Below are 27,458 nucleotides of genomic sequence, written 5' to 3'. Positions count from 1 at the left end.
CTGGCTTTATTCATTACACATATATCAATACTAGTTTACTTCATCTTTCATATTTTCATGTTAGTTTTACTCATCTCTCACAATCCTCACTTTTCTTTTAGCTACGCTTCGTGAATTCTCAACTGGAATGTATTACTTGCAAACTTAGTCTTTTTCCCAGCTGGTCAGTAAACGAACTGCAGTCTCAGCATCATCAGACAGAATTTGGGAAACATACATCCTTTGGGTTATAGTGTTCTGACGAAGGGTCCGTTGAATTAAATACTGCACACAAGTCTTTAGGCAGGGGAGCACCATAATGGCCAGAATAGCGAGTCCAGCTGTGGGTATCAGACTCCAGTTACCAATAAAAAGTCTAGTCCATCCCACACCGGACCAAGGTTGCCAAGTCTGAACCTGGGCATGGGAAGATTTTTGAACTCCTGAAGAAGTGTCTTTAACCGCCTGACCGTTGTGAGCATTGTCATTAACCAGTCTTTCACAAACGCTGCCTTCAGCAGCCAACGAGTAATCGAGAGCCAGGCGGTTTTGTTGAAGTGTGGCTCGTATCTGTCGTCTTTCTTCAGCCCATAAATTCAGGGCCATCACTGTCTGTTTGGTGATGATCTCCAAGGCTCGAGTATGATTAAACGATTTAAATGCCAAGCAGCTGTGGTGTTCTGGAGCAGCTTACGTCGTTTACAACTGGAACTCCCCTTACAGAGGTGGTTCTTAACATTCCGAATGTCTGTGTGACCCAAAGGATGATTTACAGGAGACCAAGTTGGGGAGGGGTGTTTCTTGTCACTTAACCTGTGAGTTCCAGCTTGTCTGCGAACATTAGCATAAGTATCACTGAACCTGTGAGTTGCAGTCTGTCTGTGAACATTAGCGTATGTATTCACTCAATCTCTGCTACATGTACAATCCTGACTAACATTCTGTCTGTCATTGTCCCACCATCTTCTTTGTACTATCTCTTTAAAACTCCTCTTTTTAATATCTGTAGAGGCCGGAATACAAACCGTCTACTCCCCTAGGGCCGTTCTGTTCCCCTGGACCACGTTGGGATCCTATATTAATCCATACTAAATAAGGTACCCCACTATGACTATACTCTATACCTGCGCCCTGTCTGCATTCTAGAGGTAAATAATTGTCACCTCTGCTGCTCCTATTCCAGGAGAACTTAATACATTGTGAGCAATTTGGTGATTTCCCAAAAATTGGGAACCAACAAGTAAACAAAACAGCAAATGGTAAAAACAACATTATAGCACTTTTTCCCAGCGTAGTGTAACTTTCAGATCAGAAGGATGAAGGACTGCACGCCAGGTGGAGGGTAGATTATCAATGTCTTTAGTCCGTGGATCAGCAGCTTGTTTAATTCGTTCTATGTGAGTCCACCCCTTTTTTTTCATTCGCACTGCAGTGTCTGTAATCAAAAGTACACAATAGGGGCCGTCCCAGACAGGTTTTAGTTGGTAATCTTGCCAAGCTTTTACATATACCCAATCACCAGATTTAATAAAATAAATAGGATGCTCCGGGGTGGGTTTTGAGCTAATAAACCCTTCCGTTTTAATTCGTATAGAGAGGCAGAAAGTCCCTTTAAATATTTGGATATGTACTGGTCGTTCGCCTCAGGGGTAGGGGTATTAAAAGGTGACATACAAGGTTCGAGTATACCATCTTTCACCAACTGGTCAATTACTGGCTGCAGCCCCTTTCGGCCAGCCATCGGAATTGGATACTGCTTTCGTCTAATTACTTGCTCAGGATCTTTTAAAGTAACTTGCAAGGGAGGAATATCTAACACTCCTCTATTGCCTCTTTTTGCCCATACTCCAGGATTTATTAGTTCCTGATCCTCCTCGGTTAATACATACAATTGAATCCTGATACCTGATTCCTGTGGTCTGGTGCCGATAGCCAATTGGTCCTGTAAATCTCGTCCTAACAAACAAACTCCAGCTTGGGGAACCAGTAGAATATCCTCCGTTACTATCTTCTCTCCCATTTGTATTCTTACATCCCTTAATACAGGGACCGTAAAATCTCTTCCTCCAACTCCCTAAATCATCACTGTTCCCTCTATCTTAACACCCTCGGGTGGTTGTAAAATACTAGACTGGGCTGCCCCAGAATCTACGAAAAAGGTCATCTTGTCACTGTGGGGTTCTATGCTTAAATTTACCAATGGTTCTCTGTGCAGCCCCATGGTGTGTATTGACTGAGAACCGTGATCCCCCCATTCATAATCTGCTTCCATCTGTCGGACTCTGGCTTTACCCTACCCTTAATTTAGTCTATGTGTCGTCTGAGTCCAGCGTGTTCGTTAAATGAAGTGATAGGAGAAGGTATTCGATTCAACAATCAGTTTATTACACAGCACAAGAATAAAGCTTAACAGAGCTCTGGTTCAGTCGTCAGTTCATAGGTCACCTGCACAGTGAGCTATTCCCCAAGACTGACCTCTACTGTCCAGTCTCTACAGTTTATATAGCTCAACCTTATCATACAGAACAAAAGTTGGCTTCCTTTGCTAGATTTCATTATCATACAGAACAAAAGTTGTCTTTCTTTGCTAGATTTCTTGCATAAGATTTATCACAAGTAATTTCCTGCTCTGCAGTTATCTGGTGTGTCGAGCTCCCATCTTAATCCTCAAGGTCAGAATATCCTGTTGTTTTGATCAGAAATCAATTCATACCCCAGATATTTATAATTATTTCTTTGTTCTCATCTGGCCATATTCTTCTGTGCTACTCAACACCTCCTTCTGTCTTAGCCTTCTTACTGATTCCATTCTCTTTGTTTCTGACAGTCTCTGTCAGGATTCTTTTTGTTTGTGCTAATCAACAACTCCTTGCCTTAACATTCCTACTAAATTGTTTCATACATATCCTCTCTTTTGTATTTTGGAAGCAGACAATTCTAAACCTACTGTAATCAGCCAACTTTGCTACATACTGTGGCTGCCCCTTACTTACATTACTCTTTCCCTTCACCATGAGCTAAATATTAAATTGTTACATAGGACTGGATTCATGTATACAAACTGAATAGTACATAAGCATATATTCTACATATTTTCTATGATTAATTAACCCCTATATTCCAACACATCAGTGCGTCAGATCACATCTCCCTGGCTCGCATTGGGCATTCTCTCTTAAAATCTCCTTTTTACAATGGTAGCAAACTAATGCTCCTGTTTCCCAATTCCTACCAGAATTACCACGAGGTCCAGGGAACGGTCGTCGTCCCCGGAATTCCCCTCTACCCTTGCCCCTGCTCTGGTCTCTACTCTCCCACTCCCGGAGCTCCTCCCAAAGTCCAGGAGCTGGCACACAGCCCCTACCCTTTCCTTCCTGTCCCTCCACGACTTCCTTGACTGCCTGCATCAAAATCTTAGCCTTTCCTTTCTGTTTATTGGGCATTCTCTCTTAAAATTACGCACCTCCGTACTAGTCAGGGGCACATTTACGAAGCCGAGACCCCCTCCCATGGGAACTTCCCGTAAAGGTCTCATCCAGTTAATTTCTGCCTTATCCTCTCCTTTATAATGTCTAGATTCCTGCTCTCCAGGAAATGAATCAAAGGGTTCTGCCCTTCCCTCCTGGAGGGTCTCACACTGTTTTGAATCAAAGTCTCCTCCCTCTCTTGTCAATTGAGGTGGTAATCTAGTACTTTGTGAACAGGTCATCATACCACCCCTACTTTCTTCTCCTTTCTTTAGCTGTGGGGGAGGAGGGAAAGGTGAAGAAGGGTAGAGCATAGGAGAGAGGGGAAAGATAGGAGCCGGCATAGGAGGAGCATAAGGTGGAGGAAGGGAATGTAACACATCCCATCCTTGTGTTTCAGGGACAAAATGTTCCTCATCCTTCTTGTCCTTACATTCCTTTTCATTCAAAACCAGTTGATCAACCGATCCACTGAGCCAGCAGGCTGCATATTCTCTGCTCTCAATATTATCTCTTTGATTTTGATAGAGCCAGATGTTCAATGCCTGACACATCCAGTCCTCATCAGATCCGAACTTTGGCCAATATACCAAATTCCCTTTTATCTGGTTTTTTAACCCATTCCAGACAGCAATACCTGACCATGGTCTGTTTGTCTTTCCCACGGGTTTTCCCCGCACCCCAATCAGATAGCATTAATCCTAATGGACTTTGCTTAGTTATATGATTGTCCCATCCTTCCTTAGGACTATTTCCCTTGCTACTCACACCTCCCATACTAACAGGTAAGTAAAATTCCTCTTACCGGGATCCAGTAGCTATTCCTAGTGCGCTTCCTTAACGTCCTCCCGTCGTTTGTTCTCAATGCCTCTTCTCGAATATCACCTGCTTCATCCACTGACAAGTCATCCGCTGTCCGTGAGTCCAGCTGAATCAGCCGGGATGCACCTACCCTCGTCGTCGGGCACTCTGTCAGTGGAGGGAGTGGGATCCCGGACGAGCCCCCATTTGTGAGAAACAGAAGTGCCTTCACAGAATTTGCTCGAGACAAAAATTGAGAACAAAGAACATTTATTATACAACAATGCAAAGTTGGGTGCTTCCCCTTACCCTGGGAATACACACACACACTGGGGCTCACCCAACTTTTATACAGTTTATTTCAGTATAGAAGTACCCTCCCCCTTACATTCTTCTGCCTCCTGGATGAGTTTGGCATTAGGCAATCCTGTCTGCCTACGTGCTGTTTCTGTGAACTTGGAGGACCAGGGGGTATCCTGTCGGTGTCCCATCATGTCATTGTCCTTATTCACACCTTCCCGACTCTCAGGGCTTACTAACTTCTTATATGCAGAACTTGCTAATTCTGTCTAAGGCTAGAAGACCCTTATCTTATTCAGACTAACTTTACTTCCTACATTCTATTATCTATCCTTATCCTATTCATACTGGCTTTATTCATTACACATATATCCATACTATTTTTCTTCATCTTTCATATTTTCATATTAGTTTTACTCATCTCTCACACTTAAATATAGATAAGGAACTAACTTCAACTACTTCCTGTGGCAAAGAATTCCACAGATTAACCCCCCCCAAATCTTCTAAATTCCAGCGAGTATAAGTCTAGTCGATCCATCCTTTTAGTCCGGCCATCCCTTCTTTTCACTCTCTCCATGGCAAGGATGTCTTCCCTCAGATAAGGAGACCAAAACTGTACACAGTACTCCAGCTGCAGTAGAACCTCTCTGCTCATGTTCTCGAATCCTCTTGCTATGAATGCCAATATACCATTCACTTTCCTCACTGCCTGCTCTACCTGCATGCCCACTTTCAATGACTGATGCACAGTGGCACCCAAGTTTCATTGCATCTCTCCTTTTCCTAAACGGATACCATTTGGGTAATAATCTTCTCTCTTGTTCTTGCCTCCAAATTGGATAACCTCACATTTATCCACATTATACTGCACCTGCCATGCCTTGGCCCGCTCACCTAACTTTTTAAAATCACCCTGCATCCTCCTAGCATCCTCTACACAGCTAACCCTGTCACCCAGCTTCATGTTGTCTGCAAATATGGAGATTCTGCTTTCTATTCCCACACTGATATATATTGTAAATAACTGTGGTCCCAGCACTGAGGCTTGCACTAATCACTGCCTTTCCATTCTGAAAAGAACCCATTTATTCCTACACTTTGCTTCCTGTCTCTCAAACAATTCTCTATCCACCTCAATATCATCCCTCCTATACAGTGTGCCTTAGGTTTGTACGCTAATCTCCTATGCGGGACCTTATCAAAAGCCTTCTGAAGATCCAGATATACCACACCCACTGGTTCTCCCTTATCCACTCTACTAGTTACATCCTCAAAAAATTCTATTCGATTCATCAGACGTGATTTTCCCTTCATAAAACCATGCTGAATCTGTCCAATGAGATCGCTACTTTCCAAAGGTGCTGCAATTGCATCTTTAATAACTGACTCTAGCATTTACCCCACTACCAATGTCAGGCTAACTGGTCTATAGCTTGCCATATTCTCTCTCCCTCCCTTCTTTAAAATGTGGGGTTACATTAGCCACTCTCCAATCCTCAGGAACTAATCAAGAATATAAAGAATTTTGAAAAAATATTGTTTATGCATCCACTATTTCTTAGTCTACTTCCTTAAGCACTCTGGGATGCAGACTATCCGGCCCTGGGGATTTAGCTGACTTTAATCTCTTCTATTTCCCTAACATAACCGCTCGACTTACATTTATTTCCTTCAGACCATCCCTCTCATTAGATCCTCGGTCCCCTACTATTTCCTCAAGATTAGTTATGTTTTCCTTAGTGAAGACAGAACTAAAGTAGCTATTCAATTGGTTTGCCATGTCCTTGTTCCCCATGACCAATTCACCTGTTTCTGTCTGTAATGGACCCACATTTGTCTTAACTAATCTTTCTCTTTATATATCCATAAAAGCTTTGACATTCTTTTTTTATGTTCCCTGCCTGGGTTTATTCTCATAGTGGATCCCCAACTATATGGATAAAGCCTACTCCCTGGTGAAAACAACTGGTAAAGTTGTGAACTCGGCCTGCAACATCACTGGCATCAGTCTCCCATCCATCAAGGACATCTACAAGAGACTGTATCTGAAGAAAGCTTCCTTTATTCTCAAAGAGCCTCACCAATGAGGCCATGTCCACTTCACACTGCTCATGTCATGAATGAGGTAGAGGAGATTGAAGGCTAACTCTCAGCGACACAGGGACAGCTTCTTCCCCTCTGCCATCAGATTTATGAATGGACAATGAACCACAGATACTACCTCACTTTCTTTTCTTTTGCACTAATTTATTTTTCTAAATCAAAGCAATATTTTCACCTGTGATGCTGCCACAAAACAACAAATTTTGTGACATCTTCATGACAATAAATTCTGATTCTGAATCTGATTCTGATTCTCTTACTGCACAGATTAGGACATGGAAGAAATGTTATGGTTTTTCATTCCCTGACACTCTGTGTCTTTATTGATGTTCACTGCACCTTTGAGAAGGATTCACACTTTGCTGTTTCAAGTTCGGCTTGTGATTTATTTTCAGTTTTCTTTCCGTCAGCCTTGGCTTAGGGAAAGATTCTCAGTGGTGTCTGAGGAGATTCAGTATGCCACTGGAAACTCTGAAACTCCTACAGGTGTACCCTGGAGAGAATTCTGACTGGTTACATCACTGCTTGGTAAGGAGTCGCCAACTCGCAGGACGAGAATGAACTTCAGAGGGTTGTTAACCCATCCTGCGACATCACAGGCACCAGACTTCACTCCATCGAGGATACCTTTGTAAAGCAGTGTCTTATAAAAGCAGCCTCCATCCTCAAAGACCCCCCCACCACCCAGGCCACGCCCTCTTCACTCTGCTATCATTGGGAAAAAGGTACAGGAGCCTGAAGACGAGCACCCAGCGGCACAAGGACAGCTTCTTCCCCGCTGCCATCAGATTCCTGAATGAACAATGAACCAAAGACACTGTCGTATTTTTGTGGATTGTTATTATTATTATTTTTTTATTTATAGTAATGTTGTAAGATGGTTATGATATGAATGTTGACAATATGATGCTGCCACCAAAGCCTGAATTTCAAAGCTTTTACAGGACAATAAACTGTGACTCAGGAGCTGTATGAAATTGCCCAATAAATAACACAACCACAATCTTATTCTGTTGCCTGGTTACCTTTTGGATAATTAAAATAGACACACATAGATCTGAAAGAGATGGATTATTTTTTGTTATCCTAAATCTATCATAGCATAATGGATTTATTATCCCCCAAGGGTGTTTCCACTCCTGTATATTTGGTGAAAAAACAGTTCCATCTCAGAGTGAAATCAGTTCCACATTTGTCATCGAAAATGTTACATTTGGAACAAGACCTTTTTTAAAAACCTGCATATTTTTATTCTTGTCCAAGTATGAGTGTCAGTGTTGAAATAAAGCACGTCTCCATTTCCTTTATTTTCAGTGTTTAGTATTTTAGTTTTGTGGTGACACTAGGTTTCTCTTACCAATGAATCAGAGCCAATTCCATCTGGCCCATGGATGAAGGGTCACCTCATTATAGGAAGGATGTAGAAGCTTTGAAAAGGGTGCAGAGGAGATTTAACAGGAGGCTGCCTGGATTGGAAAACAAGTCTTATGAGGAAAGAGGAGAAGACCTGAGAATTTTTGGTGAGAAGGATGAAAGGAAATGTAATAAATGTTTACAAGATTCTTAGGGGCATACACAAGGTAAGGCAGACAGCCAGTGTCTTTTTTTTCCAGGGTGAGAACAGCAAACACCAGGGAACATCTCTACAGGGTGAAGAGAGGAAAGTTTAGGGGAGATATCAGGGGTACATTTTTATACATTGAGAGTTGTGGGTGCTTGGAATGCCTTGCCAGGGAGTGTGGTGGAAGCTGAAACATTAGGGGCATTTATGAGAATCTAAGACAGGCACATGGATGAAAGAAAACTGGAGGGTTATAAGGAAGGAAGTGTTTATATTTATTTTGGTATGTCAGCACAGCATTGAGGGCCAAAGGGCCTCTATTGTGCTTTAATATTCTATGTTCTTTGAATAATCTTAATGTAAAGAAACTGATTAAGCTCGGGCTCTGTTTCTTTGGGAAAGACAATTGAGTTGTGAAAAAAGATGGTTGAAAACTGGTAGAACAACACGGAAATGTTTAAGTTACTCATTGTGAGACCACATTGTTTTCTCAATGTGTGATGATAAATGTTTGGGGTGTCTATCTGCTGCAGTACTGAGGAATATCTGGTATACCAAAGTCAACTTTTGGATAAAATGTTCTTCATTTGCCATGTTTGCTAATTCTTGCAGAAAAGAACAATTTTTCTCAATCTGTAGACCATGGATAAATTGTGGAGTACAAGTTTGATTCACAAGATCACAAGATCACAAGACAAAGGAACAGAAGTAAGCCATTTGGCCCATTGAGTCTGCTCCATGAAACCTCCCTGAGCTAAACTTTTGTCTCATCTAGTTCCAAGTTCCAGCCTTGTCCTCTTATCCCATGATACCCTGACCAATTAGATACCTATCAATTTCTCCTTTAAATTCCCCCAATGATCTTGCCTCCACAGCTGCATGTGTCAACAAATTCCACAAATCCAGTACCCTATGGCTAAAGATATTTCTCCTCATCTCTTTTGTAAATTGGTACTTTTTAATTCTAAGACTGTTCTGGAATAACCCAAGAGGTGAAACATCTTATTTACATATACTCTGTCCAATCAATTCAATATTCAATGAGATCCGCTCTCATTCTTCTATATTCTAATGAATAGAGTCCAAGAGCCGCTAAGTATTCTTCATATGTTATTATTCTCATTCCTGGAATAATTCTGGTAAACCTCCTCCGTACCCTCTCCAACCTTGCTATATCCTTTATAAGATATGGGGCCCAAAACTGCACACAGTCCTGTTACTGTTGTTCAATATTCCATGGCCAACTTCCGGCTGTCCTGATCTCAGTAGCTTCTCTTTTTTTTGGCTTTGTCTATATGCAGGTAGAACAAGCATAGCCAAGTGATCTAGATTGCCAAAAAGCCATCTCTGGTAAGAATGATAGGCTTTCCTTATGTTAGTCTCACAGTGATCGAGAGTGCCTGGACCTCTGGTGCATCAGGTTATGTGCTTGAGATTGTTGGGTATTATTTTCTTGAGATAGGCCTGATTAACATCTCTGATTATGATTTGCAGTGTGTCAGATGAGCCATCTCTTGCTTACTGACCACATAGTGTAGCTCCACAAGTTTATAATTGGCATTGGGAGGGACATAAACTCCAGTGAAAATCTTTGATAGGGGAACCTGAAGTAGATAGAAGGGCCTGCAATGAACATATATTTGCTCTAAAGCAGTGGGGCTGGAGGTTGACATCACTCCAACATCTGTGCACCAGCTGGTATTAAATAAACACCACATACCACCCCCTCTCTCTTTGCCAGAACCCAAATTCATATAGAATTTGAGCAAGTGTTGACCCAGACTATCCAGTCTATCCTCGTAGGCTAACCCCCACATCTCAGAAATCCACCCATTTATGGAAGTATTAAATCAAGCATTGGAAACACATTCTCTCCTGGATTATTGTTTTAACAGCAATTATTACAGTAATACCTAAGATAGACAGAGATTTATTGAAACCAGCTTCATATAGACTGATTTCATTATTAAATGCTGATTATAAGATATTAACTAAAGTATTGGCAAATAGATTGATAAAATATCTGCTGAAGTTAAAATATATGGATCAAACTGCATTTGTTAAAAATAGGAAATCTGCAGATAATGTGGCAAAGTTGATTAGTTTAATACATTTAGTTCACAAAAGAAGTGATTTAAGTGTTGCAGTGGTTTTAGATGCAGAAAAAGCATTTGATAGATTAGAATGGGATTTTCCTTTTAAATTTTGGAAAAATTTGGGATGAAGTCAATATTTATTGATAGGATTAAAATAATATATAAAAACCATACGGCGAAAGTAGTGACTTATCGTCAAATTTCAACAACTATTCAATTGACTAGCTCAAGTAGACAAGGTTGTCCGCTGTCACTGATTTTGTTTTAGCAATTGAACCCTTTGCTGAATTAATAAGAAATGATTTAAAAATAAAGGGTTTTAAAGTGAATCAGGGAGAATGTAAAATAAGTTTGTTTGTGGATGTTAAATTTGTTGTGCCAATTTAAATTTAGCTGAAAAGAAAATGGAGAAATATCTGGTCATAAGATTAATTGGGAACAAAGTGAAATATGCCTTTAATAAAAGGGGATTATACAAATTGTAAGGAGATAATTGATTTTTAAATGGCCAGATGTGGGAATTAAATATTTAGGTGTTTGGGTGAAAGCTGAATAAGAAAATTTATTAAAAACAATAAAGGTAGATTTTTAAAGATGGAATATGTTATCTATTACGTTAATAGGTTGAGTAAATTGTGTTAAGATTAATGTTTTTTCTAGAATACATGCACACTGAAGTTCAGAGTTGTATACGACTTGAGAGAATTACTTATAATTTAAGAAAAATATATTATATATTTTGGAAGATATTGAGCCCTTATCTACAAATATGGGTGTTAATATTTAAATGAGGCTCTGACATTCCCTTCCCCTTAAGGTCTCACGATATTATAAAAGGCTTTAAAGTAATAGGCATCCCTGCTGAGGGTCTCATCCTGTTCTTTCTCTTTTTAATTTTTTAAATTTCTTATAGGGGGACAGAGGGGATATTATTCTTTCATTTTTATTGTTTTGATTTAACTTTAATTATGTGATTTATTGTGTGGTTTTAAGCTCATAAATAAGCTTTTTTTTTAAAATGCATCCCATGTTTCAGCCTCCACCACCAGGCATTCCAGGCACCTACAACTGTCTATGGAAAAAAAACTTATCACTTATTATCTCCCCTAAACTGTCCTCCCTTCACTTTGAACATATGTCCTCTGGTGTTTGCTCATCCTGACTGGGAAACAGGCGCTGGTTGTTCACCCTTTCTATGCCTCTCATAATCTTGTAGACGTCTATCAAGACTCCTCTCAGCCTTCTATGATCCAAAGAGAAAAGTCCCAGCTCTGCTAACCTTGCCTCATAATATTTGTTTTCCAATCCAGGAAACATCCTGGTAAATCTCCTCTGCACCCTCTCCATAGCTTCTACATCCTTCCTATAATGAGGTGATCAAAACTGAACACAATCTCTGGTCTTACCAGAGATTTGTAGAGTTGCAACTTGACCTCTGTACTCCTGAATGCAATCCCCTTATTAATGAAGTCCAGCATCCCATAGGCCTTCTTAACTGTCCTATCAACCTGTGCAGCAACCTTGAGGGAAATATGGATTTGCACAGAACACTCTTAAGTAACCAACCATTAACCCTGGTTTGTCGTTTCAAAATGCATCACCTCACACTTAACTGGATTGAAAACCATCTGCCACTTTTCTACCCAATTCTGCATCTTTCCTATATCCTTTTGTAACCTTCGACAACCTTCAGCTCCATTCACAACTCTTCCGACCTTCGTGCCATCCGCAAAGTTACTGACTTGTCCTTGCAGCACTCCATTAGTCACTGACCTCCAGACAGAATACTTTCCTTCCACTACTACTCTCTGGCTGTTGCAGGTACTGGGATTTAGGGGTTTTGAAAACAATAGGATGGGAGGTAAAAAGTGAGAGGGGAGAGTAGCAATACTGGTCATGGCTATGTCCACTGATTCGGTGTGGGTGTAAAGAGGAAATAGGAAATAGGAAATATTCCATTGTACTTGGAATAGCTTATAGGCCCCCAAATAGCCCTCAGGATACTAAGGAGCAGATAAGTTGGCAAATTTTAGAATGATGCAAGAAATACAGGGTAATAATTATGGGTGATTTCACCTTCCATAATATTGAATGGCAGCTCCTGTCTGCAAGAGGAATAGATGGGGCTGAATTTTCAAGAAGGATTCCTGACACAGTATGTGGACTGGCCAACAAGAGATGAGGCCATACTAGATCTGGTTCTGAATGGACCTAGTCAGGATAAGGACCTCTCGGTAGGGGAGAATTTTGGTGAGAATGACCACAACTCCCTTAGCTTCAACATAGCTATGGAAAAAGATTTAAAAAACTGTCAAAATAGGAAAGTACTTAACTAGAGAAGGGATAATTATGAAGGGATGAGGAAGTAACTAGCAAAAGTAAATTGGAAACAGATGTTTAATGGTAAAAGCATAGAAGTCATGTGGACAAAGTTTAGGAACCACTTGTTCAGGGTTCAAGATAAGTTTGTCCCACTGGGGCAAGAAAAAGATGTTAGGAAGAGGGAGCCGCGATGATGAAACAAGTCAGGGAACTAGTCCAGAGGAAGATATAGGAAGCAGGAGAGGCTCATGATAAGTTTGTGGCAGTGTGGAAGGAGCTTAAGAAAGGACTTAGGAGAGCTAAAAGGGTGCATGAGAAAGCATTGGCATGTAGAATTAAGGAAAACCCCAAGTTCTATGAATATGTGAAGTACAGAAGGATGAGAAAAATGATAAAGGGTAAACTAGGCAACATTTGCCTAGAGGCAGAGAAAGTTGAGGAGGTCCTAAATGAATGCTTTGTGTGGGTATTCACAAGAAAAAAAGATCTTGATCATGGTGAGGTCAAAGTTGAACAGGCCTGTGTGTGGATTATGTGGAGATTAAGATTGTGGAAGTGCTGGATTTTCTTAAAAACATCAAGATAATTAAGTCTGTGGGGCCAAACACAATATTCCCCAGGTTACTATGGGAAGTGAGAGAAGAGATAGCTGGGGCAGCAGTTATGATCTTTGAATCCTCTTTGGCTGCAGGGGAGGTGCCGAAGGATTGAAGAATGGCAAATGTAGTACCCTTGTTTCAAAAAAAATAATAGGGAGAATCTGGGAATTATTAACCAAATAACTCTTATGTCAGTCGAGCGTAAACAAATGAAGAGGATGCTTAAGGATAGGATTTATGGGCATTTGGAGAAGTACAGTCGACTCAAGGATAGTCAGCATGGTTTTGTGAAGGGAAGGTCGTGCCTCATGAGTCTAACTGAGTTTTTTGAGGAGGTAACAAAAGAAATTGATGCGGGTAGGGTGGTTGATGTGGTCTACATGGATTTTAGCAGGGCATTTGACAAGGATTCCACCAGAGACCCATCCAGAAAGTCATGAGACACAGGATCAATGGAACCTTGGCTGTGTGGATAAAAAAATTAGCTTGCAGGAAGAAAGCAGAGAGTAGTAGTGGAAGGAAAGTGTCCTGCCTGGAAGTCGGTGACTAGTGGAGTGCTGTTTTGGGACCCCTGCTCTTTCTGATTTTTATAAATGACCTGGATGAAGGGGTAGAAGGATGGTACGGAGGTTGGAGGAGTTGTGGATGGAGCTGAAGGTTACAAGAGGATATAGTTAGAATGCAGAGTTGGCCAGAACAATGGCAAATGGATTTCAATCTGGATATGACTGAGGTGATGCATTTTGGAAGGATAAACCAGAAGGCTGAGTGCATGTTAATGTTCAGTTACTTAAGAGTGTGGATGAACAGAGGGACCTTGGGGTTCAAATCCGCATATCCCTCAAGTTCGCTGCACAGGTTAATAAGATAATTAAGAAGGCCTTTGGGATGCTGGGCATCATTTTAGGAGTAGAGAAGTCATGTTGCAAATCTACAAATCTCTGGTGAGGCCACATTTAGAGCATTGTGTTCAGTTCTGATCAACTCGTTATAGGAGGGATGTGGAAGGTATGGAGAGGGTGCAGAGGAGATTTACCAGGATGTTGCCTGGATTCGAAAACAAATCTTATGAGGCAAGGTAGCAGAGCTGGTCTTTTTCTCTTTGGAGTGTAGTAGGATAGGTGGAGACTTGATAAATATCTACAAGATTATGAGAGGCATAGGTAGGGTGGACATCCAGCACCTGTTTCCCAGCGCAGGATCAGCAAGCATCAGAGGACATATGTACAAAGTTTCGGGGAGATAAATTTAGGGGAGATATCAGCGGTAAGTATTTTTATACAGAGATTTGTGGGTACCTGGAATGCCTTGTTGGGGATGGTGGTGGAGGCTAAAACATTGGGGACATTTAAGAGACCATTAGACTAGTACATGGATAAAAGAAAAATAGAGAGTTATGGGATAGGGAGGGTTTAGTACACTACATCACTGATTATCTGAAATGGTCAGGACCGGGCCTATTTCAGATAAATGTTTTTTTTTCAGAGAACCGGTCATTTTTTAAAAACAGAACAGTAGAAACAGCAAATCACTCGTAACAAAGTTTAAACAACAAGAAAGAACAAGGTAAGGCTTTTTAAGCATTAAAATTCTCATCAAAAAATTGCTGGTCATTGCCAATGACCGAGGCCCTGCTTGTGCCAGGAGCACGAGGATCCCACTCCTGCCTGGTGGCCCAAGGTTACACTGCTACCGATGCCCGGTCAGTTCGACTCTGAAAAAAATTTGGATAAATAAGGATTTGAGATATCCTTGTTTATCCAAAATTTTTAAAAAAAATTAGGGTAACTGAGGATTTTGGAGAATCAGATTTCGGATAATTGGAGTTGTACTGTACTTATTTTATGAAGGAATATATGGTTAGCACAGCATCGAGGGCTGAAGGGTCTGTACTCTTCTGTAGAGTTCTATGTTCTATAGTTCACATAGCAGATAGCATAATGCTAGTACAGTGGCTGGAATATTAAGCAGCTTTGAGGGGGGAAATTAAGATGGTGATATCTGCATGGCTTGCTGCTTTTATCAACGTGGATAAGATGAAGAAGGTGATCATCGACTTCAGGAGGACCAGGAATGACCACTCTTCACTACACATCAACAAACCCTGTAGTACAGAGAATGGAGAGCATCAGGTTCCTTGGAGTTCATTAACCAGTGACCTTTCATGGACACACATCTCCTCACTTGTCAGGAAGGTGCAACAGGGACTGGACTTCCTGAGAAGACTGAAGTGGGCAAGGCTACCAATCACCATTATGTTAACCTTCTATAGGTGTTCTATCAGGAGTATCACAGCCGGCTGCATCTCTGTGTGGTATGGTTGCTGCAGTGAAATGGATCAGGGGTCAATCCACGGGACCACAAGAGTGGCAGAGAGCCTCCTTCTTCTCCATCAGTGTAATTTATTGGGATCATTGTCTGAAGAAGGCATGCTAAATCTTCCCTCCACCCCTGACCTGCACACAGTATCTTTCAAGAGAGAGATACAGGAGTATTAGAGCCAGCACCACCAGGCTAAGGAACACTTTCTTCCTACAGGCAATGAAAAAGCTGAACGACCAAAGGAACTACTCTGAATTTCTCATATTTATTTATTTGTATATATGAATACTTAAACATAAAAACATAGAAGATAGGTACAGGAGTAGGTCATTCGACCCTTCGAGCCTGCTCCGCCATTCAACGAGATCATGGCTGATCTTAAAGTTCAGTACCCCGTCCCCGCCTTCTCTCCTGCATGTGAATTGTTTGTATGTGTGTTATGTCTGGTTGTGTGTCTGTGGGTTTTGTATCAAGGACCAAAGAACACTGTTTCATCAGCTTGTACTTATGCATAAGATGAAAATAAACTTAACTTGACTTTTTCCCATCTTGGTGATGAAGGTATGTATTAAAAACACCAAAATGCTGGAGGAACTCATGCAGACTTTCAGCATCTTTTGGAGAGAGAGATATATCGCTGACATTTCGGGCCTGAGTCCTTCTTCAAGTAGAAATCAGAAAAGGTGGAAGCAGGATATGTCAGAAATCTTAAAATTCAAACAAGAGAGGAGGAATCCAGACCAACAAAAGGTATTAATTGGGTATTTTAAGGGTCTAGGTAGAATTTATCACACCTGTGGAAAAGGAGACCAAAGGAGAGATGATGCAGGAAGCAGGGGGTGGGGTTAACAAAAGCCAGAGGAGTCAATATTAATGCCATCTGGTTGGAGGGTGCCCAGTTGGATGTTGACGTGTTGCTCCTCCAATTTACGGGTGGTCTCAATCTGCCAGTAATTGAGACCGTGGAAGACATGTTGGCAAGTGAATGGGATGGAAAATTGAAATGGTGGCCACTGGGAGATCCAAGCTATTGTAGTGGACAAAGCTGAGATGCTCAACAAAGGAAACTCCCAGTTTGCATCTAATCTCTCTGATGTAGAGGAGATCACAGTGGTAGCATTGGATGCAGTAGATGACCCCTGAAGATTCACTTGCAAAGGACTGTTTGGGGAGGTGTGGCCTGAATATGGCTGGGATTGTCTGATTACAGAAGCTAAGCAGGCACAGGAATGGTCAGTACTTGGAGGGGAGACTGCCCAGGAACACCAGGTGCTGTAGGTTTCTGTGAGGGGCTCTGGACAAAGTGGAAACTCTCTGTCTGTCTTACAGTAGACAAAAGTTAAAGAATTTCATGCATGTTACATTCTAAATGTAGTATTATATGACGATAATGGAACATACCTTAACCTTAGCATCTCCTGCAGTCCAGGGGTAGGTCCCAAGGGGACAATTGGTGGAGAGGGAGGAATGGGCAACAGAGTCATGGGGAGTAGGTGGTGGAAATGGTGGAGGACAATGTGTTGGGTGCAGAGACTGGTGGGGTGGTAGATGAAGACAAGAGTAATCCTGTCCTTGTTGTGCATGGGGGCAGAGGGGGACAGGGTAGATGTGCGAGTAACAAAGGATATGTGGTGAGGATATGATGGTAGAAGGAAAGCACTTTGTTTGAAGAAGGATAGCATCTCTGATGATCTGGCATGGAAGTCCTCACCCTGGGTGGAGATGCGACGGAGACAGAGGAATTGTGAGAATGGAATCGTTGTAGGGAGCAGGGTGAGAAGAGGTGTAGACGAGGTAGCTATGGGAGTTGGTGGGTTTATAGAAGAGGTCTGTTGAGACTTTGTCTCCTGAGATGGAGACAGAGAGATCAAATAAATGGAGAGTGTTGTTAAAGATGGAACAAGTGAATTTGAGGTCAGGATGGAAGTTGGTAGTAAAGTGAATTGTCAACAAGCTCATCATAGGGACATGAGGCAGAACCAAAGCAGTCATCGATGTAGTGGAAGAAGTGTTGAGGGGCCTTGCCTATGTCAGCTTGTAGCATAGATTGCTCCATGTAGCCAAGAAAAAGGCAGGCATAGCTGGGCCCCATGCAGGTACCCATGGCTACCCCCTTAACCTGGAGAAGGTGGGATGTCAAAGGAAAAATTATTGAAGGTGAGGATAAGTTCTCCAAGCTGGAGAAGGGCAGTGGTGGAGGGGGACTGGTTGGTTCTATTGGCCAGAAAGAAATGAAGGGCTTTGAGACCTTCAGTCTGGGGAATTGAGGCATCCATGGTAAATATGAGATGATTGAGTTCAGGGAACTGGAAGCTGTTGAAGTGATGGAGTTCATGTGAAGTGTCATGGATGTAGGTTGGGAGGGACTGGACCAGATTCGAAGGAAGGGAATACTAATTTGGTGGGGCAGGAGTACGTGGACATGATGGGTCTGCAGGGAGAATTCAGTTTGTGGATCTTGCATAGGAGATAGAAAAGAGTGGTAAAGGGTTGGGAAACAATAAGATTGGAGGCCATGCCAGCGAGGTGACTAGAAGTGATGAGTTTAGAGATGGTGCATGATATTGTGGTTTGATTAATTTTGGTGGGGTTGGAGGGGTAAGTAAGAGGAGGTGACTGAGAGTTATCACCTGGATTCAGACAGATAGAGGTCAGTATGCCAGATCATAACAGCACCACTCTTATCTGCAGATTTGATGGTGAGTTTTGGATTGGTGCAGAGGGAATGCTGGACCAGGCATTCAAAGCGGGTGAGATTGGAATGAGTGAGGGGAGTAGTGGCATCAGTATGGTTGATATCATGGTGGCAGTTGGAAATATAAAGGTCCAGAGCAGGTAGAAGACCAAAACAAGGTGTCTCGGAGGAGGAACACATTTTAAAGTGGAGAAGGGATCTGTAGTAAGGGGTGGAGAATTGTATTTGTGGAAGCAAACATGAAGATGGAGCCGATGGAAGAAGAGTTCAACATCATGGCGTGCGCAAAAGTTGTTAAGGTGTAGGCAAAGCGGAACGAAGGTGAAGCTGCTACTGAGCCAAAAACATGCAATTTCTGAGTTGATGGTGAAGACCAAGCAGAGGTTACTGGGAGGTTCAATGGGGTGGATAGTGTCGTGGAGGGGAGGAGGATGGGGTGGATCAGGAGGTGGAGTGTAGGAAAGGTCCCACAGAGGATGGGGAGGGTTTGGAAAGTCAGAGGGTGGAGAGAAAGAGAGGCCCAGCTCTCCCAGAGCCAAGGTGCAAAGCCACGACTGAAGCTCAGATCTGTCGGTCGCCGAGTTCAGGGTGAAAGTTCATGTCGGAGGCTCGATCCTGTAGGTCACTGAAATATGGAGATATGTGTTCGGGAAATGCACAGCAGACCTACAGTCACTGGAATCTAGAGGTTCTGGAGGAATAGGAAGGCCATCGTTCCAAGCATCAACTGGAATGCAGAGTCTAGATGAAGGGTTACAGTCTGAAACATTGACCATTCTTTTTTGTTTCCTCCGCTGATGCTGCTTGACCTCCAGCAGGACGAGTTTGGGGAGAGGGTTGCTGCTCAAGTAGCCCAGATGGGAAACGGTTATGCAAACCAGTCATGATGTGCCCAATGATGGAGGAATTGACCGTTTAAGGGCAGTGCCCATTCAAGTGGTTTTACATTTCTTGTGTACTATTGAAGGTCATTAGGTTCAGCAGGTTCATGACCTGCATGTTGCAGATGGAGGAAAGACACTGGGGAACCAGGAACTCTGTCACTTGCTGGAGGATATCCAACCACTGACCTGTCACCATAGTATTTAGGTGATTGGCCCATTTCTAATCAATGGGACTTCCCCCCCTCCCTCCCCTTATTTGCTGGTGTGCCCTCCCTCCCTTTTACCTCCTGCCTGTGGGTCTTCCCCTCCCCCCACCATTTTATTCAGATGCCTGCCCTTATTTTGCTCATTCTTTGATGAAGTGCTCAAGCCCGAAACATCTGTATCTTTGCTTCATTAAGTGCGCTGTTTGACCTGCTGAGTTTCTCCAGAATTGGGTTTTTCCTCCCAAGATGACACTGCTGGGGGACTTGTCAAGGGTTAGTAGTTAGAATCTCTATCACTGTACACAATCGATGGCTGGAACCTCTGTGACACAATTGTACTTAATCACTTCTTAATCCAAACCTGGATGACGTTTGTGTCTCGGGGAGGGACTGCTTCAATTTCGGTCAACTACACAGGACAAGTTCATAAACGTGACCTTACTTCACAGAAGTGCCTCTGCAAACTATTCAATATTTAGTTCTGAGCAGTGTAATTAATCAGTAATAAATATGCAAAGACATCTGTGTTGTACTTCATTATTCTCTCGTACTGAAATTGGATGGTTGACTTTGAAATCCTGTTCATATTTTCATATTTACAATCCCAACGAGTCATAGAGATTGAAGTACCTTTAATGCAGAATGAGTGATTAAAACGGGAGATTTGCCGATTCATGAGAAAAGTAATTGGAATGAATGAGTGATGGGGAAGTCGTCTCAATTCCTGGCCTGAATAAATTATGCTGATTAGAAACTGGTTGATTCCCAGCAGTGTTTACCTGTAGCATGCACTTTAATCCCATTGAAGTGCAATTATATGCTTCAAGGGGAGAGCTAATGTAGTTGGGGGCTAAGTTTTGATCAGCTGACACTCTCAAATGCTTGGACATGCACAAAACTGCAAACAATAAATAGTCACTAATAACAGAGGACAACAAAGATTTTGCTTCCTGAACACTTTTAGGTATATTTTATGGATTTTGGGCTGATGATCCCAAATAAAATCACTTTAAAATGATCCTATCATGTACTGTTTGTTGGATATAATCTATTTTTTTGTGATTCCTTGTGCTATTTTTAACTTGCTTCAAGCAAACGAAACCAAAAGTGCAACATTGAAAATTCATTTTCTTCATCTGCACTTGGACTTCTTCCCTGCTGATCTTGAAGCAATCAGTGAACAACACAGTGAAAGAATATTACGACAATGGAGAACCGGTATCAGGGCATCGGGAATCCATCAATGCTGGCCGATTACTGTTGGTCCCTGACATGAGAGGCATCAGATGCTGAGTACAAATGAAAATCAGCGTCAAAACCTTTTTAGGTCAGTTGAACTAACACAATGTGTCAGGCTCATTTTGCGATTAAATTTAATAAAAGTTAATTGAGTATTTCTCCAACTTCCTAGATTATACAGCAAATCCGGAACTATTTTTGTGTTAAGCTTGAAGTTGTCTATCAAAATTCCTAATTTATTTTCAGGAAGCAAACCTTTTGAAAATAATTGTTGTCCAGTGTAATTTGTGAGAAAGTTTTACATTTAACTTAGAGTGATTTTTCTGTTTGTGGAAGAAAAGTACATTTTGTCTGTGCAGCGTCGCATTTTGTTTAAGAAAAGCAAAACTAAGCTATCAGTGCTTGATATCTGTACTGAAAGCTGGTAAATTTCAGAAGGTCAGAGAGCATCTATCTAAAAGGATAGGAAAATGAGTTGATGCATCTGGTTGATGATCCTTTCTTGGAACTGACACAGAATACTGGAGAGATATAGCAACAGGCGCTTCAGCCCACCAAATACTGACTATAAAGCCCCATTTTCACATTAGACCAACCCTAGCTCATTTTATTTTCCACAGATTCTCATCATCTTCCCCCCCCCCCCCCCCCTCAGATGCCACCACACATCGACAAATTCAGAGATGGCCCAAGTCGTGAACCAACCTGCACATTTTCGGGATGCAGGAGGAAACCAGAGCAGCCAGGAAAAATGGAGGGAGCTTGCAAACTCCACACAGGCAGGAAGTTAGGACTGAAGCCACATCGATGCCGTTCTGAGGAAGTTACTCTTTGATGTAGCCTGTCAGGTGTTTATAGCATTTTCTGTGTTAGTTTTGTCAAAGTTTGAAATTGGTGCTTTAACACCGATTGTCATTTTTAATTGCATGAAAGGAAAGCTCGGAATCAAGATCAAAACTGTGGGAATCCCATCTCCGCATCATTCCACCTCTCCTGTCACCAGCTCATCAGGCTTAACATGTTGCTATATCATAGAAATTCCAAGGTGCTATGATAGAGCAGAATTTAGTTTGATTAAAATTAATTTTGATTAAAATTAAATATTTTAAGTACAGTGACTAATTAGTCATTATTATGAGACCACCCATGTTGTCATTTATCGAGGCTCATCCTATATTTGGATTTAAAACGTTTCTCAATCTCTTATTTCCATCTGTATCCCACTGGATATTTTAATATTAGGATAACCAGGCAGCTGAAGCACTAGGAACCCTGCAGTAAGAACCCGTTAGATTGTAGCGACTGTAAAATACTTGCTGCATAAACAATAAAGTGGACACACCCAATAGTCTTTAGCAAAGAACTTGTGCGAATGTTTTATTTCTACCAACCAACTCTTTCTTCTTCCCTGCAAGCTTCACTCGACGTGCCCTGCACTTTCTGATACACTCTTGCCCAGCATGTGACAACGACAATCTTCCTGCTCCCAATTCCGGCTCATGCATGTGCATTAACATTTCCCAAGCATCACCACTGATGCATCACCAGAAGTGACTGGGCCTAGGCAAGGCCCTTGCAAGTGGGGGGACATGACTAGATCATCCAGACCACAGGAACACTTACATTAGGCTGTTGTTCTTTAACTATAGCTCCACGTTGAACACTACCATGCCAGCAAAACATATGACCAAGTTGAAGGATCTGAGACTCTGCCCACCACTCTGCAACTGGATCCTTATCAGGTGACCCCCATCACTGTGGATCAGCAACATCACCTCCTCCTTGCTAACCATCAACACAGGGGCACCCCAAGTCTGTGTGCTTAGTCTTCCTGCTCCAACTCAGTATATAAATTTGCTGATGACACCACAGTTATTGGCCGAATAGCTGGAAATGAGGAAACAGAATCCAGGATGGAGATGGAGAATCTGGTTGGGAGGTACCAGAACAACTCAGTTGCTCTCAGTGTCATTAATACCAAGGAGCTAGTTGTTGATTTTAGGAAGGTGAGGCTGAGAGACCAACCACCTGCCTGCATTGGTGGGACAGAAGTGGAAAGAGTCAGAACCTTCAAGTTTCTGGGAGGCCACATTTCAGAAGACCTCTCCTAGAGCTATGACATCAAGGCAACTGTGAAGAAGGCACAGCAGTGTCCCTTCTTTCTAAGGAGATTGACTTGGCATGTTGTTGAATACTCAATCAGGTGCACTCTGGAAAGTATATTGGCTGGTTGCATCACAATCTAATTTGGCAATTCAAGTAGCCTTGAATGCAGAAGCATAAAGAAAGAAGTACAGGTAGTCCTCGACTTCCAACCTACACGAGTTATGTCCACCTGCACATACATGGAAAATGGTTTATTAAAATAATCTTTATTAGAATACTGTACATATCCATATTTTGCATTAAAAGCACTGTATACTGTGGTCTGCCCTCCCAGCAGCAGCCCAAAGTCCCCACTCCCCGTTGGCAGCCCAAGGTCCCCGTTCCCCATGGCAGCCCGAGGTCCCCATCCCCCGCAGCAGCCCAAGGTCCCTGTTAAAGCTTCATTTATTGAATGTTGCATGACCTCGGGCACACGTGGTGGAGGAAATCCGACTTACCAACCAACCCGAGTTTCGATCAATCCTTTAGTCCCAATTACGGTCGTAAGTCAGGGATGACCTGTAAACATAGCGAGGCTCTTCACAGATGCTGATCTCCCATCTATTGAAGGCACCTACAGTATATGAGGCAGTGCCTCAAGGAGGCAGCCCACATCGTAAAGGACCTCAACCATGCTGGTCACGACCTCTTCTCATTGCTCTCTACAGGAAGAAGGTACAGACACCTAAAAACCTGCACTTCTAGGTTCCCTTGAAGCATTGTTCATCAGCTTCTCTGACAGCACAAAAAGAATGTTTTACAATATATTGCAAGTCGCAATTTTTGCAAATGAATGACAGTGAATTTTTATTGTCTATCTTATACATTTATCATCTCCTTCAATTTAAATGAATAAATTTACACGTACCTGATTTGCAGCATAAAGAAGAATTTTGTCCACATATCATCGTTGTAATCTTCTTCTTCTCACCATCACCATCACCATCACTGCTCTCACCATCACCATCACTGCCCTCACCACCACCATCACCGCCCTCACCATCACCATCTCCGCCCTCACCACCACCATCAATGCCCTTACCACCACCACCACTACCTCCTGAGACCCAAAGCAATCTACAAGGCAAAACACAGCAGCATGGTATCATACTCTTCGCATGAGTGCAGATCCAACAGAAATCAAGAAGGTAATCTATCAGGAAGAATTTCAGTGCCTATGGGCATCCTACAATATATATAACAACAAAATCAAATTAACCATGACCTTTTTGAATAACAGATCAAGCACATCAAACTGAGTAACCAACTTCTACTCTGAATTTGTATCTAATTAATCCTTTAATGAGAATGTCCTCCACCTGTTTAACAAATTGTGGTAAACCACTGTATATATGTTTGGAGGTATTAGGACACGAACCTTGCTGACTGGGCCTGAGGATCCTTCCATTGACTCCTGAATAAAGGCAACAATGCCACAGCCCCTACTCAGTCCCAGACAGTCAACCAGCGTAGACGGACCTCTATTCTGTTCTGAATAAAGGCCTATCAGTTTCTCTACAACTTCCAGTCTTTGAAGTTATTGATGATGCATCACAAGTGAAATACATTCTTCATTTTAAATAGTTTAATAGTTTGGCTAAACTGCAACAGCAACTGTGTTTTTTTTTTAGCTTACTTAATTTAATGAATGTGTCAGCTCATTCACTGTGATATCTGAGGATCCGTAGCTCATGATTATAGAGATTAGTTTTGATTGATTAAATGTATTCAAGATTGGAATCAAAAGATATTTGGAGTTTAGTGGAATCAAGGGCTGTGGGGATCAGGCGGGGAAATTGGAATGCAGGCCAATAATCTAAATGGCCATCATCTTACAGATTTATGGAATAACTTTAACAGTACATGTGACTCTTCCTCCAGCTCCCTGTCATGTCCATGACTGAAGTTGGCAGTGAGAATATTTTAGATTTCAGATTTATTGGTCATACTGCATACATCTCCATCAGCCCACACCTCAGGAAGGGTACCACCCTCCCCGCATTACCATCAGCAAGACTGATCTGAAGACAGTTCACCAGTTCAGCTACCTGGGGTGCACCATCTCATCAGACACCAAGATTGATAAGGAGGTTGACAACAGACGAGCAAAGGCAAACAACGCATTCGGCAGGCTGGACAAAAGATTCTGGAACAACAAGCATCTGAAGAATGGCACAAAGATCACTGTGTACAGAACCGTTGTACTGACCACCACTATCCTGTATGGCTCCGAGTTGTGGGTCATCTACCATCACCACCTACAAATCCTTGATTGCTTTCACTAGCGCTGCCTCAGCACCATCCTCAACATCCACTGGAGTGACTTCGTCACCAATATTGAAGTCCTCGAACAGGCAGAGATTACAAGCATTGAGACCGTGCTATTGAAGATGCAGCTACAATGGGCAGAGCATGTCTTTTGGATGGAGGATCATCGACTGTCCAAGATTGTGCTGTATGGCAAACTCTCCATTGGCCACCGTGACAGAGGGGTTCCGAAAAAGAGGCACTAGAACTCTCTGAAGAAATCCTTTGGTGCCTGTCACATTGATTATTGTCAGTGGTCTGCTCTAGCCTCCGATCGCATGGCCTGGAGACACACCATTCACCAGTCTGTCTCCTCCATCGAGAACACACAGAGGACTGGTCTTGAGGACAAAAGGAGATGGAGGACGAACCATGATAGAGCAGCACTAAACCTAGAACAGAATTTCCCTTGCAGCCGCTGCAGCTGGGCATGCCTGTCCCACATTGGCCTTGTTAGTCACCAGCAAGCCTGCAGCAGATATGAACATCCCCCTTTCTAAAGGTTCCTCCAGACCGGTGTAAAACATTGTATGGCCCCTCGTACGGTTGCTGTAGCGGTATACCTTGTGGTCCCCTCCTCACGAAAATGAACTGGGCCGAGTCGAGCTGTTTGGGAAGATGAAACGGCCGGGTGCCGTGGCGTGCCATGGGTGTGGGAGCTAGGGAGGCCAGTCGCCTGCGTAGGTCCGCCAGCAGGCTTTTGTCAGTGGCCGTGGTGTCAGGGTCTAGGCCAAAAAACTTACCTAGCAGGGAAAGCAGTACACCATTGACCATCTCCGCTGCTGAAGCCTGCAGGTCCTCCTTGGGTGCCGTCCTAATACCGAGGAGGACCCAGGGTAGTTTGTCCACCCAGTCTAGTCCAGAGTGACTGGCCATAAGTGATGCCTTCAGTTGCCTGTGGAACCTCTCCACCAACCTGTTGGACTGCGAGTAGTATGCTGTGGTGTGGTGGGGCTTGACCCCCCAGGAGCTTCACCATCTGAGACCACAGGGCAGACGTGAACTGCACCCCTCTGTCGCTACTGATGTGTGCCGGGGCTCCAAAACGGGCAATCCATTGGCTGACCAGAGTCCTGGCGCACATCTCTGCGGAGGCCTCCTTAATCAGGATGGCCTCCAGCCACCTTGTGGCCCAATCCACCACAGTGAGGAGGTAATGAGCTTCCTTGGACACTGGCAAGGGCCCAACGACATCAATGTAGATGTGTTGGAATCTGTGAACCGACGGGTCGAACTTCTGGATGGGGGCTCATGTATGTCACTGGACCATGGAGGTCTGGCACCTGGTACAGTTCCTGGCCAGTTCCGCCACCTCCTTCTTCAGCTCATGCCACACAAACTGCTCCGCAAGCATCTGCACAGTTGACTTTACAGCTGGGTGAGAGAGGTCATGGATCAGACTGAAGACCTTCGCCCTCCAGGGCGGTGGCAACACCGGGCGTGGCATGCCTGTTGAGACATCACAGAACAATGTGTCCGGGCTGCTGGGCACCTGGACATCCTTGAGTTTGAGGCCCAAGATGGTGATCCGCAAGGCTTGGATCTCTGCATCGTTCCTCTGTGCCTGAGCCAGTTGCTCGTAATCCAAGCCAGGCACGAGAGTGTTGATGGCTGGACAGGAGAGTGCATCTGCCACCTCATTGTCCTTGCCAGCCCTGTGTCAGATATTGGTCATGAAGGCTGTGAATGGCCTGCCCTTGAGGAAGTAGCAGAAATGGCAGCACCAGGAGCTCCCAGTCGAAGCCGCTGTATTTGAGCTCCGGCGGGTGCAGCTGCTTGCAGAAAAAGGCCAGTGGGCACCATTGTCCATCAAGCCACTGTTCCAGAACCCCCCCCCCCCCCACTGCCTTAGCTGAGGCGTCCACAGAGAGTGCCATGTGCACCTCCGGCCATAGGTGCACCAGCATCGTGGCACTGGCTAGAGCCTCCTTTGTGAAAGCCCTGTCCGCCTCCACTGACCATGATAATGTCTTTTCTTTGGAGGCCATGAGCACGAACCATGGGCGTATGGTGCGCGTGGCTCTGGGGATGAAACGATGGTAAAAGTTCACCATCCTCGCGAACTCTTGGAGGCCTTTCAAGGTGGAGTGTTTGGAGAATCGTTGAACAGCCGCTACTTTCTCTGGCGCTGGTGCAGCCCAAGCCGCCGATATGATGTACCCCAGGAACTGGAGGGACTCCTTGCCGAACTGGCTTATGGCCGCATTTTTTAAAAATATTTTTTTATTTTTCACACTGTGAACCATATCAACCAAAATATGTACAAAAGTATCTCAGTAAATTTACACAGTGATCTTTTCTCCCCTTTCCCCCCCCCCACCTTTCCCTCACTCCCTCCCCTCTACCCACCGCTTCCAAAACCCATAAATATTCAACATCTACAATACAATAAAACCATGAAACAATATTTTCACACAAAGAAAATGAAC

Source organism: Narcine bancroftii, chromosome 3 (genome assembly GCF_036971445.1).
Source record: "Narcine bancroftii isolate sNarBan1 chromosome 3, sNarBan1.hap1, whole genome shotgun sequence".
Taxonomy (NCBI): Eukaryota; Metazoa; Chordata; class Chondrichthyes; order Torpediniformes; family Narcinidae; genus Narcine; species Narcine bancroftii.
Note: the sequence above shows the minus strand (reverse complement) of the source record.